General features: G+C 37.2%; 1 non-coding gene across 1 annotated transcript; it reads left to right on the top strand.

Moving 5' to 3' along the window:
* The first annotated feature begins 7,811 nt into the window (after window positions 1–7,811).
* LOC117313711 (U6 spliceosomal RNA) lies at window positions 7,812–7,914 on the top strand. Its single transcript, XR_004528291.1, has one exon. It is a non-coding gene; the product is annotated as a U6 spliceosomal RNA (small nuclear RNA).
* The last annotated feature ends 891 nt before the right edge of the window (window positions 7,915–8,805 follow it).

Here is an 8,805-nt window from a genome sequence, read left to right as displayed (position 1 = left end):
GGGCTGAGTTTCTGTGTTTCACTTCAGAGGTCTTCTAATAACTGAGAGGATTATACTCTTTTGACCAGCTAAGAAGGTTACGTGGTTTTGAGCTAGTGCTTTTATAGCTATCAATAATTCTAACTTTAAGGATTGCCTCTCATGTACGTCTCCTTTAACACATTAATGACTGTGAGAAACTCACACTCCTAATGATTTCATACAAAATTCAGAATAAAGAGCAGACATTTTTAAGGGATTGTAAATACCCCTGGTGCTACACAGAGTGGTGGGACTGGGGTTCAAAAACAATCTAGAAAATCATTTAATTAAACATATTTAGCCTGTTTGAAATAATTTTTAACTGCCCTAAGTATAAGAATTGTTAATTTGGAATAATTGTCACCCAAAATAAGAAGCAGTCTTCGATGTTAGGTTGCTGTACACTAGCCTGTTGTAGGCCAGTATTATCATATCAGAAGGAAGTTCAAATGTTCGCTAGTGGCAAAAAAAAAGAAAGAAAAGAAACCTTTCCCCATATGAAACACTAAGGATTGTTTAATTGAAATGAAAAGGGACAAACAGGAAATTGCTGTTATTTTTAACACGGGAAAAAGCATTAATCATATTGTGAAGAAATGCCCTTCATCAAAGGAGTCGCATTTTCTTTCTTAATCCTGCTTATCATTATCAGTATAGAGTTAAAATATTCTACAGTGCAGTCACTCTATCTAATAGATACTTAAAAGGTAAACAATCAGAAGGTTAAAGTGCAAAATAGATTGGTTAAAAATAAATGAAATTGTCACATAAAAAACACTTGTATTATTATTTCATGAATTTCCTTTTTAAAGGGGTTCAGAAAGAGACACCTATGAATGGTACAGGGAATTGCAAATTACCTTGTTTAAGTATAATAGAATGACATTTCCGAAGTAATAAGTTACATCTGGTAAACAATAGTTGATGTTTACAATGGCTCTGAGGAAAGGAGCTTTTGGGATTTTAAGTAACATTGCTTTTTATAACTATAAGTAACAAGATAATTAAATAGTTGTTGCTTATTTCACTTTTAAATATTATTCATAAGCTTCACTAGGATATTTTTTCCTGGCAGTAGCAGAGATAAATATGGATTTTTACACTACAGATGAAAAAATAATTGTGGAGAACCTTGTCAAGTGCCAGACACCAAGACAGGGTTACTCATTCCCTCAGCACGCTTAACTTAAACAGTCTTGATTTTTCCCCCTAAATACACCTTTTATTTTCTACAAATGTGCATGGGTTGTGGGCTAAAACTTGGCAAGTTCTTTGTCTGCTTCTTTTATTTTAAGGTCTATTTTTCCACCTGCATTGAAATGGGGGCAGCAAGACATAAAACAGTCTAGCGAGGCTGTGGGTACAAACCCTCCGTGGGAGAGAAGTCTGATCTATGTTTTCTTCTGTAAAATGAAAGAGGCTCTCATGACAGAGAATCATATCTTTTACCATGGAACTTATTTCCTAACAAATGCAGCACCTACTTTGAAAACAGAATTTGTGCTGATCTCAGGAGCTGAGAGTACCCAGATGCTCCATTAAGTTACCTACTGGTTTCATCCTTATGTAAATTTGTTTATGTTTAGACTCATTTGATTAATTTTCAAAATCTCTAGCTTATGTCACACCAGAAGTCTTCCATTGACTTAGCCTTTTGCCCTGAGGGTTCCTAATCCCAGGAGCTAGAGTGGACCGGGGGCCTCAGCAGAGGATGCTTAACTGGTAGAACCCATTGAGTGAGAATGGGGGACTGCAGTCCTTAGGAGTTGCCCACACAGGAGAGGATTAATGTGGGCTTTCCGCTAATATTCCTATGTATTCTAAAGGATACTTTTTTTTTTTTCTTTTTTAAAGCCAGGGAGTATTGCTTTGCTGCTGGAAAATGCCAGGTGTTTCATTAAGTAATACCTGACCAGTTTAAAGTGGGCATTCTTTTCTAGCAAGAAGTACACATAGTGAGGCTGATTCTGAAGATCTTAACCTTTTCTCTGTTTCCAATCAGTTAGGGATTAGAGCCTGAGCATCTTCAAGGCCACACCTTTAGCGTCACCTCTGGCCCATGAGAAATATATTTTAAGATTGGATCCTCCGTTGTTGGAATAATCTTAAACTTTGATTATCTTAAAATCTTAAATTTTGATTTAAATCAAAAATTGGAAAGAAAGAAATCTCCATTTGTGGTTTCTACTGAATTAATGATGTTCCGTTTCTCTGACACATCGTGTTCTTTTATTATGGACTGCCATTTTTCTCTGTATTCTTTAACAATGTGTAGACACTGAATTTTAAAATGTGTATATTTATCATTGATTTTCAAGATATTTAGTTAATAATATGGAAACATTTAAATATATCTTCCCCTGAAGATATAGCGACGCTCCTGTGTTCGGCGTAATTTCATATTGAAATTTCTCCTCTATATACCTTCTCCACTCTCCGCAACAATTGCAGAACAAGTGGTTCTCCAATTTTGGCTACAATGGCAGTTATTATAAAAACAATCATGGAAGAAAAATTTCTTGCTTTTCTGCCCAGACATATTTCCTCCTATCTTCAAAGAGAGTCCTGAATCTTAACTATCAACTTACGCTTTCTCTAAGAATATGCTTAGATGAACCTGGTGATCCAAAAGATTTCATTGTTTTTGTCAACTCAATATAAGATGCAAGCCTATGAAGTCATTTATTCAATCAGCTCTGCATAGCTGAATGTGGCATAGGGCTGGTTCTTATACACTTTTGCACACAGGCATACCCTGAACCTAGCAAAGCAAGTAACAGTGTTTTCAGCCAGGTTTCTTACACTAGAAAACCCAGAATAAAACCAAGACTAGCGAAACGAAAGTAAACTTGTCTTGTTAGGTGCTCTTGCTAATTTTGGTTTTTTTTTTTTTCTTTTCTGAAGCTGGGTTAGGGAGGGCCAAGATTCTGAAGTTGTTGCTTTCAGTTCTTTAGAACATGAACTTTGCTTTCACTAAATTTACAGTCTCCAGCAGGTTTGTTTATATTCTGTAGAACCAGAGGGAGTTCTAGAGCCCAGTTAGAACTATTTCATACTCCAGTTTACCTTCTTCGTAGATACCTTCTTGGAGTATCATTTGAAGATGTGGGAACTGCTTGATAATTAGATAGTAACTGGCTCAGTTTTAGATATGACTATAAGAGGGGCATATAAAGCCTGAGACTATTCCTTATTATTATGCATTAGTTCGTTGAAAACAACGAAAAGTATGTTTAAAAAAAAGTCTTGTTATCTTATGAAGGGTCTCTGAATTTCTCTTGCTACAACTTAGCACTGTTTTTTTTTCCTGATAAAGAAATGACAGGAGGGACATTTATAAGGAGCTCTCAGGAAGGTTCACTCTCCTCATCTGAAATTAGTCCATGTTTTAGGTGATGCTTGCATTCATCTGAAATCTTTGTACAGGTTATCAAATCTTGTATGGAATTCTTCCACTTTCAGCTATCATCTGACCTTGTTTGCATTTTTCTGGCCCTAAGTAAGTCTGAGAGCACACTGGAAGTCAAGTGCTGCTCAGATTGGTGTACTATTGCATAGTTACCCATCTCTAAAAACAATCCATACAAATTTAAAACAGAAATGAAGCCTCTTGCTGCCATGAAGCTAAAAGTCTATTCAGACTCCCTAGGTGGCATGGAAAGCATTTAGACTCATTTCATTCACATGTCAGGTAAAGACTTTCATTTAGCAGTGAGATGAATGCTGAATAATAGATCTTTTGAATAATGTAATTAAGAATTCATTAAGGAAGACTTAAAAAAAACCCTGACAGAAAGCAGTGTGTGTGTACTCCCTACACTGAACTCCCAAAATGTATCACAGGGTTGATGACTGAAAAAAAAAAAATCAGCTGAGAACCAATTAGAAAAATACTGACATTTCATTTACAAAATACTGACATTAAAATTCCGTGAGGAACAAATATATGTTTGAATTTATTAGAAATTATGTTAAATCAGGATTAAAGATCATTTTTATTATTTTAAAATGTGCTCATAACAAAGGACTTAACCAACACTTCGTTTTCCTGAAAAGATCTCTTAGTGTTCACCATGTGAACCTTACAATATTGAAGAAATTCACTTTGTTCTTGGATAGCTGATCAAATGAGAAATGGCAAACTTCCTCTTTTATTCTTTGCTTTATGTGAATTGAAATGACGAAAGTTTTAAAACAGACCCAAATGTGGCAACATCAGGTCAGAGATTTGCCTGTAACAAAAGAACAAATATTGCTCTTTGTATTGCTGTTATCTGCACAAGAGGAAGGAGGTGAGGAGGCATATGAAAAGATGCTCAGCATCACTAATTATTAGAGAAATGCAAATCAAAACTGCAATGAGGCACCACCGCACACCAGTCAGAAGGGCCATCATTAAAAAGTCTGCAAATAACAGGGCTTCCCTGGTGGTGCAGTGGTTGAGAGTCCACCTGCCGATGCAGGGGACACGGGTTCGTGCCCCGGTCCGGGAGGATCCCACATGCCGCGGAGCGGCTGGGCCCGTGAGCCATGGCCGCTGAGCCTGCGCGTCCGGAGCCTGTGCTCCGCAACGGGAGAGGCCACAACAGTGAGAGGCCCGCGTACTGCCAAAAAAAAAAAAAGTCTACAAATAACAAATGATGAAGAGGGTGTGGAGAAAAGGAAACCCTCTTACACTGTTAGTGGGAATGTAAATTGGTGCAGCCACTATGGAACACAGCATGGAGTTTCCTTAAAAAACTAAAAATAGAGTTGCTATATGACCCAGCAGTCCCACTCCTGGGCATACATCTGGAAAAGATGAAAACTCTAATTTGAAAAGATACATGCATCCCAGTATTCATAGCAGCACTATTTACAATAGCCAAGACAAGGAAGCAACCTAAGTGTCTATCCACAGATGAATGGATAAAGATGTGGTGTGTGTATATATATATATATATATATAAAATGAAATATTATTCAGCCATAAAAAAGAATGAAATATTGCCAGTTGCAGCAACATGGATGGACTTAGAGAATATCATACTGAGTGAAGTAAGTCAGAAAGAGAAAGACAAATATTGATACTGTATGATATCACTTATTGTGGAATCTAAAATGTGATACAAATGAACTTATTTGCAAAGCAGAAATGGACTCATAGACACAGAAAACAAATTTATGGTTACCAAAGGGGAAATTAGGAGTTTGGAGTTAACAGATACAAACTACTATATATAAAATAAACAACAAGACCCTACTGTATAGCACAGGGAACTCTATTCAGTAGTCTGTAATAAACCATAATGGAACAGAATATGGAAGAGAGACTATATGTGTGTGTGTGTGTATATATATATATATATATATATATATATATATATATAAAATCACTTTGCTCTGTACCGGAAACTAACACAACATTGTAAATCAACTATACTTCAATAAAAAAGTTTGAAAAATTCCTTGCATATTAAAACTTACATATTGTTAATATTTGTGCAAAGTACCAGATGTCCATCTGCTGCTGGCCTTGACCAGACCCCACTAAACGCTCAATAGTGTGGATGAGGAAAGGAGGGGGCACTGAGGAAGGGGGCAGAACTGAAGACAACATCACCCTGGCTCTGGGTGTATAGTTTTGTTTAACCTTCAAGTCAGCCCCAGGGAATCTGAAGTTTGTTTGTTCAAATGATAGCAACCTATGCTTGGTAAATTCTGTCTATGTGAGGGATACATAGGATTTTCTTTTTATCTATCTGTCTATCTTGATGTATTCTATACATTTTATTCCCTCATACTCTGCCCTCTTTTTTTATTCAGAATTTTGAAAAGGAAGTCAAGTTGGCCTCAGAGTCAGGAAGGGAGGGACACTATATATGTTTTGGAAAATGACTGGTAGAGGCCTCCCTTTACTAAAATTTGGGGGACAGTCACATCAATTATTCTCTACTATGCCAAATACCAAGACTTGACAGATTTCATCTGTTACCAACCTTTGAGGGGATTGAAGTTGAGAAAGCCCTGGAAATAAAAAGATGTTTGTCATACATTCAGTAATAACTGTGTATCAAATGCGATGATGGAAAATTGACCTAAATTATGTCTTTCAGTCCTTACAATAGCTGTCTCAGGATGAGTAGAACAAGCAGTGTGGTTAAGAGCACTGATCAGGAATCAAGGTGCTGGGTTCATATGCACACTCTATCACTTGGCGTGACCTTACTTCAGGCTGATAAATCATTCATTCGTTCATTTAACAAATCCATGTTGCCACATTCTGTGAGCCACTCATTCTTCTAGGCACTGGGAATTCAATAGTGAACAAAGTAGGCTAAATCCCTCATGGAACTTAGGTTCCTGTGGGGGACCCAGATGATGATGAAATAGATAGTAAATGAACAAATATATAAAATGGTAGGTGGTGGCAAGTGCTCTTGAGAAAAGTAAATCAGAATAATTTGGATGGAGGAAAACAGGAAGAGGGTGCTGTTTCTGCAGAATGGTCAGGAAAAGCCTTTTTGAGAATGAAGATATCCTTTGAGCAGGGATTGAAAAGAACAGGAAGAAGCATGTATATATCTTGGGGGGAGACGGTTCAGAGAGAGTGAAGAAAAAGTACCAAGGGCTTATGGGGGGAGCTTGCTTGGCATGTTCCAAGGAGAGAAAGGAAGGCAGTATGGCTAGAAAAGGATGAGCCAGGCGGGGACTGGTAAGAGATAAGCCCAGAGAAACCAGGGTGGAAACAGGGAGACCAGTTAGGAGGCTGTGGCAATAATTCTGTTGAAAGGATGGTAGCTTTGACTATATTGTGATAAGAAGTGGTAGGATTCTGGGTGTATTTTGAAGATGCAGCTATTTGGATTTGCTGATGGATTGGAGTGGCATGTTAGAAAAAGTGAAGAATGACTAAGGTTTTGGCAAGTGGAAGACTAGAGTTGCCATTTACTGAGTTGGAGGAAACTGGAACTGGGGCACATATGAAGAACGCATAAATAATTCTGTTTTGACCATGAAAAACTTTGACCATGAGAAATTTGAAAAAATTTTCAAATTCAAAGGGAGATACTGAGCGAGCAGTTGAATACACAGAGTTCAGTGTAGTGGTTGGGCTGTTGTCAGTGTTCGGTAGCATTTAAAGATACAGTATTAGGATGATGGTCATCAGGGGGATGCTGAGTCTCCCCCATCTTCTCCCCAGTCTCACTCACATGCTAGTATCTTGACTGTTTTGAGTCTGTATTAGTATTTTCAATTTTAATAAAAGTTCAGGAGATTTGTTAATAGAAAAAAAACCTGTTTAAGCATTATCCCCAGAAATATAGCAAGTAATATATCACTCATCCTTCATCCTACATCTGTCAGGAGAGTTGATTTAACTTATAGACCAAGAGAATCAATATTATCAATAAAATAGATGTATTCATGTATAATAATTTTTGGCATATTCCTGATCTTCAGTCCTACCCTCTTATATGGTGAATTATTTCCTTTACTTATATTTTCAATATTCCCTTTGCTTATTTTCTTCTTACTTTTGCCTGTGCTTCTTTATTTACATTGTATAATACTTCACTTTGCATTTTCTCTTCAGCTTTCCTTAGAGCGCTAACCAATCCCCACTTAAGCTCTCAAATGTTCTCATGCTCTTAACACTTCCTTCTCTGTCTTCTGTTCAGTGTCGACCCTCAGCAACTGATGACATTTAACTTGGAGAAGGGCAGGACAAAATTATGACTTAAATGCTCTCAATTCACTCCACAAGCCTTTGTGGAATAAGGCTCTTAGTATAATGTAAGTTTAAGATAGTGCTTACTTCAGTGGCACATATACTAAAATTGGAACCGTAGAGAGGTTAGCATGGCCCCTGAGCAAGGTGACACACAAATCTGTGAAGTGTTCCATATTAAAAAAAAATAATGTTAGGACAGAGATGATTAACTCACTGTCTTAGTGAAGACTCAAGTCTAGTTGATAAATACAATGTTCCCAGATTTAAAAAAATCAGAGGAAAACTACAAAACAGTATAGAAATGTAAAATTTTAGGGTACAAGCTGTACATACAACTGTTGAGGTGCAGTTGAGTAGCTGAGTACCGCAGTGGGATATTGTTTATCTCACAAAGGTTTACATTATCTTAATATATTTCCCATTACCTTAAATTATGGGAAGGCATTGTCAACTGAAAAAAAAAAAAAGCACAGCCTGAAAGATGAGAATAATGTTTTATTCAGGGACCTTATTAAGGACTATAACCCAGAATGGCAACCTCTCAGATAGCTCTGAGGGACTGTTCCAAAATGGTAAGGGAGGAACCAAGATATGTAGGAGTTTGTGCTGAAAAAAAAAAAAGACCCCCCCAAGAAACAAACACCCCAAAAAACAAACAAACCCCCCCAAAACACAAAATGTAGTCAAACATCAAAAGATTACTGCTAATCACAAAAAACATCTCAAGTTAATGATTTTAGTGCTTTTCTGTGTATGGGAAGAATACAAGTCTGGGTTTATAGAAATCATTCTGTTGATGTGCACCTTAACTACCTAGGGCCAGTATCCTGCTTTTCTCCATCCTGATTCCCCTCAGGGTGCACTGTTGGGGGTGGCTGCAGTGGCTGAGGGCTTGATGGCAGCAGCGTTCTTTGTTTACTGAAGTGCCTTTTGTCTGCAGCATAAAGTTGTGTTATGAAAAACATTAAACAACAGGTAAGGCAGGGTTGCTGACCATTCAAACTTAAATTGGGTGTCATTTGTGAAATACAAGTTAAAACCATCATGAGATACCACTATGCACCTATTAG

This window comes from Tursiops truncatus, chromosome 9 (genome assembly GCF_011762595.2).
Source record: "Tursiops truncatus isolate mTurTru1 chromosome 9, mTurTru1.mat.Y, whole genome shotgun sequence".
NCBI classification, from domain to species: Eukaryota; Metazoa; Chordata; class Mammalia; order Artiodactyla; family Delphinidae; genus Tursiops; species Tursiops truncatus.
This window is presented reverse-complemented; position numbering and strand designations above follow the sequence as displayed.